Raw genomic sequence first — 12,134 nt, 5'->3', positions numbered from 1 at the left:
ACATGCTGGTGGGATCCTGTTGGTTGGGAAAGTCTCAGGATAACCTGGAGGTTGAAGCAGGGAGACAAAGAGGTCTGGAGATCTCTGCTTAAGTTGCTCCCCTGATGACCCAGTGTCAGAGAAGGAGTAAAAGATGGATGGATCTTTCTCTTCTTGCAACACTATCTTTTCTTAAATACAATGAATTAGATTTGTCAGATTGAGCACATTTTAACTAGTAAATTCAGACATCCAGTGCTTTTTACAATGAAAAGAAAAATACACCATAGTGTAAGGGTAAAAACAACTGCAAAGGGGGAATACATGCTAATCCAGTATTTTTTTTGCTCCTCCTAATTAAAATTTTTCTCCTTGTGTTGCCCAATGTATTGAGTTAACTATGAATCTGACAAAAAAAAATGGATGTCTGCATTGAAACAAGAATTTAAAAACAACCAAATTGCATTTTCTCTTGATTTTGAATTGATCCACATGATATTGGAGAAATTGGTGGAAGTAGAGTTTGCATGCCCTTGTGACTCTGGATACAACTTTGCATGTAGTTCAGTATTTTTCATTGTTCCAACACTTAGTCTGTTTACTAATGTTTGTCACTACCTGTCAAAATAGGATATCCTCTGGGGACCCACAAAAATTGGTCTGGAAGATCTTAATTAGAGCCATTGTTCCAACCACAGCATAGTTGGTAATAGTGTTAATTGATGGGTCAGGAAAGTATGAAATTGAGAACGCTGAGCCTCAGAGATGGTGCAAACCAGTCAACCCCAACTCACCTTGAGCTACTGGCCAAAACCCAACTGGTATTCAAAATGGTAGATAATGCTTTCCCGAAATTTGCACAAACACTTTAGAGTAAGAGTAGTTTTTATGTGCTAATGAGATATATATTGTTTCTGTTTTCTGACTGTTCTTTTTAGGTCATTGCCTACTGGATAGCATTTGGGTTGACCTTGTTCTATTTGTTCTGTTCCCGTTGCACATCTAAAGCTGCTGAAAATCATGGAGTTGAAGGAAATGGAGGAAACCATCAGGCTTTTGCACCTGTCTAGACTGAACCAAAACATTTACAAGAAATCAGGAAAATACTTGAATGTATCCCTGCATATAACCACTGATAACAGGCCTGGAAATACTGCTGGTCACTGTTTTTTCTTGATTTTGTTTTCTAATTTTAAATGCCACTTGTATAAACTTTACAATAGTGAATTTTAGGATGATTTGACACTTTTGTTGATTGCAGTTAGAAAAGAATTTGGAATGCATAAAAACTTGGTGGAATGTAAATAAATGATCAACAATGTCCAAAAATGAGTTATTTGAGATTTAGCAGCACAGAGTCCTATGGATCTGTTGATTGATTTTAAAGGAGTTTACTTTAAGAGTGAGAGAGATTAAATTCCTGGATGGTTATTGAAAACATGAAACCACACATCAGTAATTTAAAGATAGAAATCAGACAATTTTGTTGTGTAAAGTGAAAGAATTGTTGAATGCTAAAACTTTACTGACATATAATTCACTGATGATTCCTTCTTTGACTTATTACATACAAATCTGAGGGAATGTTTGTAAAGCAGATCATTTTTATTCTGTAAAAAAGAACTGGTGCAGAGATCAAACAGATCCATTGTTCCTTTGTGAGTTATGTTTGAAATTTATCATATTACCAACAAATAAACAAAATAGTTATAAAGAAAGAATTGCATCTATAATTTTAGATTTTTTTAAAAACCTAAATAATCAAATCAAATGGATCATTGCATCCGTTTATGAATCTGTGGAATAAAATGCTGGAAGGAGCCAGGAAGGGAACATTTTATTTTTAAGAAAAGAATAAAATGTAATAAAGTTTCAAGATATCATTGGAGCCCTGAATTTTTTTTGTCTTTTTTTTTTGTGTTTAAAGAAGTTTTTAAAAGTTTGGTTGATTGATGCTTGTGGCCTTTATTTTATAAAATTGACTTTTTGAAGCTTTAGATTGAGGATTTTTCTTCCATCTATTCACTTACATTCAAAACCTTTGCACTTAACATGTATCATGTGCACTGAGTAAAATAATGAGTAAAAATTATTTTTAAAATATATTTCTGAAACGGTTGTGTTTTTAATATATTAAAAGACAAGTAATTTGTATTTATAATTGGTAAAATTGGAAAATAAACAACATTACCGTCAAATATGTGGACAGCTCTAATAATAAAATACTAAAATAATGTTTATCAGTTTATTTCTGTCATCACTGATATTTTTACAGTAAAAATTTTCATTTCTCTGCTTCATATTAAACCGAGTGTTTGATTTTAAACTTTATAGAATACTCTTCAAAATATTTCTTACTTAAATAACACCTTTTAGCCAGTAGTTTATATTTGTCATTTTTACAAGGCCTTCAGAAAACTGCATCTTTGGGGTTTAATTTTTAATGCACTTAATTTTTCTGGTTTGGAAAATATGCAACAACTCGATAAATGAGTGAAGAATAGAGACAAGTTCTGCTGCGCAGATAAAAAATAACGACCAAATGTAGCGATTTTCATTTTGACCAGCAGGTGGAGCTACAGACCCAGGCGTTACATTATTATTAATGCAACAATTAAAATCCCCATAAAAATAGTGAAAAAGTTTCAGTTACCAGGAAATTTCCAAGCATTTCACGTTCCTCTCCCCTGACAGGCTTCATGAAGATCTTAACTTCATTTTCCAGCAGAACCAAAAGCTGGTTTAATAGTAAAAGTTGGGAGAAAACGCCAGAGACAGTTGGTTGTTCAAAAGTAATTTAACACGTTCATTTTAAATAGTATCTTCTGTTGAATATTTATTACCCAGCCAATGTTTACATCATCACAATACAATAGATTTTTGAAAACTACAACTAATAAAAACTAAACTAGAAAAATATTTAACTAATAAAAACTAGCAAACAATCTAAAAACTAATTAAAGTTAACTGACTTAGACAAAAAAGTCACAACAAAATAAAACTAAACTATAATGAAAAATCCAACATTATTATAACACTGCAAAAGACCCAACATTACAGACGAAGCTATGAAAGCAACCTGGACTCAGCAGAACCGCAGGCTGATCAGCGTCACGATGCAATTATTCATGCAAAATGAGGCCCAACAAATATGGACCGTTTCCTTCTTCCTCCAAACACGGGAGGCTGAAACGTCAAAGGGTTTGAGTTTAATCTCATCACAGAAACTTTTAGCGACTGCAGATGTTTAAAATGCTTCACATCTGGATGATGGGTGTTAATGTGTCTTATACTGGTTTAATCAGGGGGATAATTTGTTATATTTGATTGCAGAGATCAGATACACCATTAATGTAAATAAAATAAATATTTAAAGTAAATGCAAAGTAAAGAAAGAAAAGGAAAAAAATTAGGCAAATCTTCAGCGAATGGATGAATTTCCACAACCAGAGTCTCGACCCAAATTCCCAAAAGGAGAAAAAGTTTTGTGTCATTTAAAATAATAATAATGTTCATTGTTACATGTATTCAATCTCTTCTTCATTTTAATCAGTCATGTTTTCTAATCTCCCCTCAGATTTTGTTCAGCCTCATGTTTGGTTTTCACTTCCTTTCAAAGCTCTTTGCATGTTTTCCAAATATTTCCTTAAAACTAACCTAGAATGCAAATATGTTCTGTTGCTAAAAAATGAAACCAGATGGAAATAAAGGCACAATTATTTCAGAAAACTGTCAAGCCACCAAAATAATTTTTCAACCACTTCAGATTCTGGTTTATTCTCAGCTCAAGGTAAACACTTTTACAATGCAAACTTGATTTTATCATTATTGAATAAGTTGCATTTAAACACTTTTTCTACCTTGTTAAGTCGTGGTTTGGTTAGTGATGTAACTCCTCCTTCATTGTCCTATGTATAAAAGGGCAGGTTTGCCTACTTTCAGGAGAAATCTTGTTAAGCTTTTTCTGCTTTTGATTCCACATTTGACTTTGTTTAGAACATCATTTTTAATTTTTTACTTACTGGATCAATTTCAAACTGGTTTGATTTGTTCAGCTGAAGACATTGAAACATTTCATCCTCTTGTATTTTGTTCTTGCTCTTCATCTTGAGTCACGCCATCAGGTAAATATATTTGATTTAAATTGATCAATTGTTTGATTCCTGAGTGACGTTTGGGAAAACGGCATAGAAGTGACTAAAGGGAATCAGTCTAGGACGGTTAAATTCATATCAAAAGGTCGACTTGAAAGATATTTTGTACAACTTACATACAAACATGTTGTGTTTTATTGGGATTTTACTTGAAAATCCACCAGAGCGAATTAGCATATAAAATTAAATGAAGATCAAACATGCTTTCCGAAACAGAATATATATTTACAATAACTGTATTCAGCCACATTAACTCTGAAGGTTTTTAATTTCTAAAATGTTCTTTTTATAATCAGCAGGCTTGAAAACTTTGCATCTCTATGTTTCTGTTATGGATAAATGTTTTTGATTATGTATTCAGATTGTCTGGATGGAGTTTGTGCATTTTATTTTATTTTTGTTGCTTTTTTTTGTTGCTATGTGATTAAGAGCAACATAAAAATGGTGCAGGTGACCATAAGACCAGGAACTAACAGATTATTTGCATGAACAAGTTCCTTGTGTACAACAGAAAATTTTAGTTGTACAAATTATTCAAAGGGAAATATTTCATAAAGGGTTTCAGTAGTTTACCATAGCAAAGAGAGAGTTGAGAGAACAAAGTTTCCATTTTTCCTCTTTACACTAAACCTGAAATTATCTCTAACAGATGGACTGTAATCAACATCTGGAGAAGCTGTGGAGCTCGGTGTAAAGTCTGTTATGTTTTCAAAACATTTTCTCAGAAATGGACTTTCTGTCTTACTGTGGCTCTTCTTGCTAACAGTGCATTTATTTTCTTAACTACAATAAGTGTTATTTTCTTTTTTTTCAAACTGAGCTTGTTTTAGTATCCATCCATCCATTTTCTTACACCCTTGTCCCTTAGCGGGGTCAGGAGGGTTGCTGGTGCCGATCTCCAGTTAACGTTCCGGGCGAGAGGCAGGGTCACCCTGGACAGGTTGCCAATCTGTCCATATGTTTTAGTACATGGATGAAAAGAAAGTTAATTGTCCACAGCAGGTGTAAAAACATTTTAAATTCCAGTTGCCAGTATTGCTCTTTCCTGTCACAATAAACAATAAATCAATTAATTGCATGAAATTAAAACAAACTCATTTGTCATTTTTATTTATTTATTTATTTATTTGGGGCATTTAAAATGTCTTCCAGTGCCAGTGTTCAATGTTCATCAGAATTGAAAGTTTATTGATCTTTAAGAATGTGTTCTTGCATTATTATGCCATTACTTTTATATTGATTGAAAATTATCTCAACATTTTATCGTTTATCACAATAAGTTCTGGGACAAATTATTTGTTATAATTTGTCATCATGACAGACCCAGTTATTGCTTCCCCTGGTTTCATTTTTTTTCTGTGTTTCCCCAGTTACAGACTATGGATCCAACGATGGATTTAAAGAAAAGCTGGATGTCTAAACTGAAAGAGGAGTTTTCCAGGAGCCCAGCGGCATCTACTTTAGGCTTTGCATTGATCCAGATGGTGTTGGAGAAACTGGTGGAAACAGAGTTTTCATGTCCCTGTGACTCTGGATACAACAGTTTACATACTTCAGTTTGTTTCTTTGTTCCACCATTTATAGTCATTTCACTAATTTATGTCACCGCATGTGACTGTAAACTCTATGACACCTTGAGACTCGGCATCATTCCAGCTGGAATATGGCTGGTAATTGTGTTATTGGACGGTCGTTATTACGCCTGCTTAATGACCGATTGGTCAGGAAAGTATGAAACGATTCAGAAAGCTGAACCTCAGAAATGGTGTCAACCATCAAACCCCAACTCATCTCAGGAGCTACTGGCCAAAACCCAGTTCCTGTATTCTGAGTCACAGGTAAGAAATAACGACGTTTTCCTGAGATTTCCACAATCTGCTTATAAAGATGAGAAGTTTTTACTGCAAATGAGATGTAATTTTATCTGTTTCTCTTTTTCCCTGTTTTTTTAGTTCTATGGATTCCTCACAGCATTTTTGTTGACATTTTTTTATATTCTATGTTTGATCATCTCTTTCTTCTACTCATTCTGCTGTGCAAATATGGACAGAACCACCATATTTCTTCTTTCCATTTTTATTGCTCCATTGTCTATTTATTGTTTAGTTCTGCGGATTTTTGATTCTGTTTTGGTTGCCGGTTCATGTGGTTTGATTTGTCTGACCCTGATATTCGCAGGTAAACTCACAGAGGACTTAGGGGTTTAATAACTAACAGGATATCCCCAGGGTGACTGTGCCTCTCGGCCGCTAGACGGGCACCAGCTCCCGTCTCGGCCCAAATGGGAAGGGGGTATCAGAAAATGGGTGGATGAAATGATTTTGTAGAAATATTGCTTTTTAGAAATTGTACCTTTTTTTATTTGTTTTGTAGTTTAAAATGCTACTGGTATAAACTTTATGATTAAAAATTTCAGGATTAGATTTGACGTGTTTTGGTTGTAGTTAAAAGGATAACATGATAATGTAGATCAATTATCAATGAATGAATGTTACGAATGGCCCCCGGACGAGCCCCCAATTTGTTACGACTGGCCCCCGGACAAGCCCCCAATTTGTTACAACTGGCCCCCGGACCAGCCCCCAATTTGTTACGACTGGCTCCCGGACAAGCCCCCAATTTGTTACGACTGGCCCCTGGACGAGCTCCCAATTTGTTACGACTCGCCCCCGTACTCGCCCCCAATTTGTTACGACTCGCGCCCGGACGAGCCCCCAATTTGTTACGACTGGCTCCAGGGCATAACAAAAACGGGAGACCATGCAGTGATTATGGTGCAGAAAATGACATATTTATTAACAAAACTACAATGGATTGTGAATATCAATGTCAGTGACATAATGCAACACGTGTTGTGGAAGTGTTAAGGTGCAAAATCAAACTCAAATGTGCAAAAGCAGCAGAGCACCACACACGGTGAAGGCAACCCAGGAGGTGGAGACGGCCAGCTTCAACTACTCCACGCTGCAAATCAACAAATCAGCCACCAGGGGGGAGGAGCACAAGTGCAAACACCTGCAACCCAGCTTATAAGGCCCAGAGCTGTAACAATGGCTAAAATATAACTGGTATTATAATTAGACATGTGAGAAATATTTAAAATTCCTGTGTTTTACTCTTGATGAAAACCAAAACTGGAAAAAACACATCAGAATTTAAAGATAATTTTGTTACATAAACTGAAAGACCTTTTGAATGATGAAGCTTTGTTGATGTTTAGTTCACTTATTGTTTCTTATTTTACTTATTTTGAAGATGTTTGGAGGAATGTTTGTTAATTATCTATAGATTCTGATCTTATTTTGCAAAAATTTGAGTAAGAATCATCAGAAAATGGTACAGAGATCAAATTTTTGAAATTTCACAACCTAATGGACTATTATATTTTACAAGTTATGTTTAATAAAATACCAACAAATTCACAAAAATTATTAAAATAAATTCCATTTATAATTTAAGAGCATAAGATTAAAAAACAAAAGTTATAATTAATCCATTGAAATGTTTTATTTCATTTTACTGAATGAATCTGAGGAATTCTCTGTGAAGAAACTAAGCAGAAAAGAATAATGTTAATCATAATAAAACAAAATTAAATATAACATGCTGTCAAAAAATGAAAAAATGAAATATATTGATTAATTAGTGCAGTAACATCACAAATATCTTTTCTTCTTTATTTCCTGTTTTGTGTTTATAAAGATATCTGTAGTCCTGATGCTTATTTTTGTGTTTTTGCAAATTGTTTTTTTAAAGGATTTATTATAAAAGATTTTCTGCTCCTTTTCAATCAAAACTTTTGCTTATGTCAACATGTTCCTTTTAAACTGTAGACAATTAAAATAACATAAAATCTGCTACATTTGAAAATTTGGCTTGCTTTTGAAGTACTAGACATCAGGAAAATAATTTTGCTCTCATAATATTTTGGTAGTACAAAGTTTTTATTAACTTTATTAACAAAAATCGGGGAAAACAAGCTAAACTAATTCAAAGCTATTTAATGAATGTGAAAACATGCTCCTCAGTCTTACAGCAGCTCTTAGGCCTTCATTCACCTCACTATATCCACCTTGTGACGTTTTTCCTGTCTACTTAACATTTTTTAATACAAAAACATGATGGACGGCCAGTGGACAGCCGACCACCAGTCTTGGCATGATTCCTGGGGGAAACCCTGTTCTGGGTTTTATTTAGGGGTTTCAGAGTCAATGGGACTGACCACAAATGCATTTCACACTTTGTATTTTATTGAGCAAAATGTCTAATTTTCATTAAACTTAATATGTTACTTTTTGCAAGTCTTCTGCATAAAATCCCAATGAACCACAACGTGGTTGTGAAGTTACATTAAAGATGCAAAAGGCGTTAAATTGCTCTTCCTCCACCACCTTGGTTGACAGCTATGAGATGTTTGAACTGAAACAGGTTCTGTTCTTTGTCTTGACTCATAAAACCCAAGATTTGGCGAGGGTGTTTCTTTCCTGTGAGATTTGTGAAACCTGAAGTTTAAGTGTTGCTTCATGTTTTGTTGTTCTGACTTTACCACCAAGCCCTTACTTCTTTGGTCAAACTTGAAGACACAACCAGCTAAAGAACCATTTTTGCTATTGTTTTTTTTTTTTTCGAGAACTGAATAAGATGCAGACGTCTTCTCTGAATTATGACCATCTCATGAGCTTACATCCGATGTTGCAATGATTTTTAATCACTTATGTGACCAAATTTCTTCACGTGTGACTTTAGTTTCATTTATTTAATGGATTCACAGCAATTGAAAAATTGTGTTGTTTTTTTACATTAGCAGAATTTAGATTTATTTTTAAAGGAAATGCAACTGTAGTTACTTTGCAGAGAAAGAATGAAGTAGGTGAAAGTGCACACAGATGCATCTCACCTTCATCCTGTGTGATTAACACAGGATGAAGATGAGATGTACTGTATCTGCAAAACTTTCAGAGATGCATTTGCAAGTGTTTTTTTTCCACAGAGCTGCTTGTTGGGTTCATATGTTTTTTTTTTTTAATTCAAGCATCATTTCATGTCTTGTCTCAATAAGGTAAAGTATGTAAAGAAACAGCAGGTGATTGGCTGGTTGGACAGCTTCTCTTTCAGCCTCTCCTCTGATAAATAATATACAGGTTCAAGACTGATGACACAACATAAAGGAGACACTTAAGGGATTCTTGTTCTTTAGATTGTCTGACTCACTTTCCAGGTAAATATCTTCCATTTGTTTATTACCCTTATAATTCACAAAAAATCATAATAGCTTGAATTTGAAATATAACATTAAGAATGCTGTACATGAAATCTTGATGCAAAGTCTGAAAGGTAAAAACATCTTGGTAGTCGGACTGATTTGCAAACAAGTTGTTCAAACACCCGCTGTTTTATTATAACTCATCATGACATTGCTAGTGTTTATTTACAGAATTAGGTTTAACATTAAGAATGACCATCTTCAATATTACATTGTTAACTCAATAACTCTTGTGATTTTCTTCTCTAAATTGCTTTAAAAATAATGAATTAGACAATCATTAACTAGAGAGCCACACAACATTCAACTAGCTATTAATTATGGAGCAGTTTGAACATACAATCATTCAGTAAATTTGAATATTATTGAAAAGCAAATTTACTCCATTCACCAGTGGAGACACATTACATAGATTATTAAAAACAGATTGATGGAGAAAATAATCCACCAAAGGCATTAAAATAATAACTTTTGAATTATTTCCATATACATGCTAAAACATGTAGATTTGCATTATTTAGTCTTGGCTGTTTAGTTTGTTGGTTACTAAAATTTTTGTTTGCTTTTTTTTTCTTTCTTTCTAGTTAACTATGTATCTGACCGACAACTGGCTGTCTATGGTGATCGGATTATTAAAAACCAGTCCACTGGGAGCTAGTGTAGGTTTTGGATTTTTCCAGGTGATACTGGAGAAACTAGTGGAAGCAGAATTTTCGTGCCCTTGTGACTCTGATTACAACTGTGGATATGGTTTAGTATTTTTCATCGTTCCATCAATTATGGTCTTTTTACTAATGTGTGTCATTAGTTATTCACTTGAGTTATGGACATGTAAAATGTCCATGTAAATGTACATGTAAATCCATCTGGGAAATCTTAATTATCATGTTTGTTCCACCCATAACATGGTTTATAGTAGTGTCCGTTGATGGTCGTTATTTTGCCTGTGCAAGGACCAATTGGACAGGAAAGTATGAACTGATTGAGAACGCTGCTCCTCAGAAATGGTGTAACCCATTAGACTCGTCTCTGGAGCCAGACTCACTGACCCAAACCCAGTTCTGGTATTCTAAATCACAGGTAAGTAAGTATTATGTTTTAAAGAGATTCATACAAACTAATGATTTAGATGAAGAGTATTTTTTTTGTGCTAATAACATACAGTATATCTTTAATTGTTTCTGTTTTTGACTGTTTTTTTAGTTCATTGGATTCTGCACAGCAGCTGGGCTGACCTTCATATATGTGGTCTGTTTTTTCATCTCCCGGTGTTGTTCATCCCCTCCAGAAAACAGAGAGACCCCTGTGCCTTCAGAAGATGTCGAGATGGAGCCAAACAATTCTTAAAATTATGAAATTTATGCATGCATTTAATTATTGATTAAAATTATTGAAAATGCATTTAATTATTTGGTTAAGAATAAAATTCTTGGCAGGAGAAACATTTAGTATATTTTGCTACCTTTGAAAAAGGTTTTCTGTATAAATATGTTTGTGTCACTTTCATGTAATATGATTTATTATTTCTTTATTTCTTACTGTGCAACTCAAATTCCAATTTTGTTTGTAGATATCTTACTCAGATGTGTTGATATAAAAAATACTATTTTTAATCACAATTCCTTCTACCTGATATCTCCATTATTTACAGATCAGTATGATTTTCAAATGGGTCTTTTGTCTTTTTTGATTCCTACAACTTAGTTTTGGTTTAATGTTTTTCATCTTCTGATTAAATTTGCATTATTTAGTCTTGGCTGTTTAGTTTGTTGGCTATTATAAAATGTCATAGATATTTTTGACTAAAATGTCTGACGTGTGTAATGAACGATTATTTGTAATCGGGTTCAGGTTTTAATTTTGACATTTAACCTTTTAAGCATTTAATATATATTTTAAGTGTTTTATGATAAATAACTATTTTTGAATAACATTGTGAGGACAGGACTGTCTGTGAATCCGGATGGAGGGTCAGTTCCTATAAGTAGTGGGTTATTTTGTGCTCAGGAAAACAAACCTGCAGCTAAAGAGGTGAACAGATTCTAGGGGAAATGTTATTGTGTGATGATTTGGGCAGATAGTCTCTGTTGTCGTGGTAAAATCTCTGATCACTTTGGGTGTTTTGCTGTCAGATGTTATGAGACATGTGATCCCAAAGATATATCTTTGTATTCAATAAATATGATTAATTTTACCTCTCAGACTCTTTTTGTGCTGGTTTAGTCCTTTGCATACGGATCTCGGGGAGATTTATTAATCTTAATTTGGTGTGTCCACCCGGTTCTTGTGAAGGATTTTTGGATTTGTAATACTGGTTGGTGAGCTGCAGATGCAGCTCTCAGAGGGTCGACCCACTAAATCAGTTAAGCAGAAACCTGTTGCAGTTGAAACTGTCTAATTCTGCAGACTGAACGTGCTAAATAAGATCTGTATCAGAGAGCAGCCAGAGGCAGTCCTAGCCTGTTTGGCGCCCTGGGCGAACCACCTCTCTAACGCCCCCAGTCCCTCCCTTTCTTTGGCAACGAGTGTAAGGTGTTGTTCCTGTGATGGTCATCTGTGTCTGTGTCATCCAGTTTGTGTCTCTTTATTTAGCAAAATCTTATTCATTTAGCATATGAATGCTGTTACCACTCCCAGATCAAAAAGCACACATTCATATTTGCCCTGAACTCCCTCTGGGTCTCCGTGAATCACAGTTGGCCCCAGTTACGTTATGTGGTTCTTTTTACATATATCAA

The 12,134-nt window shown here is 34.3% G+C and overlaps 2 long non-coding RNA genes across 2 annotated transcripts; both read left to right on the top strand.

Annotated features, from left to right (window-relative positions):
* Nucleotides 1-3,589: 3,589 nt before the first annotated feature.
* Nucleotides 3,590-7,879, top strand: LOC145552015 (uncharacterized). The gene is made up of 3 exons (XR_014087949.1): nt 3,590-4,103; nt 5,504-5,971; nt 6,086-7,879. It is a non-coding gene; the product is annotated as an uncharacterized LOC145552015 (long non-coding RNA).
* Nucleotides 7,880-7,990: 111 nt separating this feature from the next.
* LOC108166357 (uncharacterized) lies at nt 7,991-10,778 on the top strand. Its single transcript, XR_001776675.2, has 3 exons — nt 7,991-9,351; nt 9,981-10,476; nt 10,600-10,778. It is a non-coding gene; the product is annotated as an uncharacterized LOC108166357 (long non-coding RNA).
* Nucleotides 10,779-12,134: the final 1,356 nt, after the last annotated feature.

The sequence above is a fragment of the Poecilia reticulata genome, chromosome 6 (genome assembly GCF_904066995.2).
Source record: "Poecilia reticulata chromosome 6, P_reticulata-male-v2, whole genome shotgun sequence".
In the NCBI taxonomy this organism is placed as follows: Eukaryota; Metazoa; Chordata; class Actinopteri; order Cyprinodontiformes; family Poeciliidae; genus Poecilia; species Poecilia reticulata.
Note: the sequence above shows the minus strand (reverse complement) of the source record. Positions and strands in the feature narration are given on the sequence as shown.